We start from the raw sequence: 869 nt of genomic DNA, 5'->3' as shown, positions 1-869 counted from the left end.
TATCAATTTTGATGTTGGATTGAATAACAGGTTTCCTCCAGTGAAATAAACACTTCAGAAGTAAAGAATCTCGACTTCACCAAATGAATCAACTTTTGATGTTGTTTTGAGTAACATGCATATTTGAGTGAGATAAGCACTTCAGAAAACCAAAATCTGAACTTCACCAAATGACTCAAGTTTTGATGTTGGTTTGACTAACATGCTTGTTTCAGCGATTAAAGCACTTCAGAAGTCAAACATCTCAACGTCAACAAATGACTTAATTTTGGATGCTGTTTTGACTAACATGCGGATTTCACTCAGATAAGCACATCAGAAGACCAATATCTGAAATTCACCAAATGAGTTAATTTTTGATGTTGGTTTGAATGACATGCTTATTTCAGCGAGATAAGCGTATCAGAAGAATAAAATCTCACCTTCACCAGATGACCTAACTTTTGATGCTGGTAAAATTAAAACGCCTATTTCAGCGATTTATGCACCTCAGGAGTCAAAAATCTTAACTTCACCAAATGACTTGATTTTTGATTCTGGTTTGACTAAAATGAATATTTCTACGAGTTAAGCACTTCAGAAGATTAAAATCTAAACTTCATCAAATGACACAATTTTTATGTTCGTTTGACTAACATGCTTATTTCAGCGATTTACGCACTTCAGAAGATCAAAATCGAAACTTCACCAAATGGCTCATCTTTTGATGTTGTTTTGAATAACGTGCTTATTTCAGCGAGATATGCATATCAGAAGACTAAAATCTCAACTTCACCAAAGGATGTAACTTTTGATGCTGATTTGACTAAAATGCTTATTTCGGTGAGATGAGCACTTCAGAAGTCAAAAATCTCATCTTCACCAAATGA

This window comes from Rhincodon typus, chromosome 50, assembly GCF_021869965.1.
Source record: "Rhincodon typus isolate 14 chromosome 50, sRhiTyp1.1, whole genome shotgun sequence".
Classification (NCBI taxonomy): Eukaryota; Metazoa; Chordata; class Chondrichthyes; order Orectolobiformes; family Rhincodontidae; genus Rhincodon; species Rhincodon typus.
Note: the sequence above shows the minus strand (reverse complement) of the source record.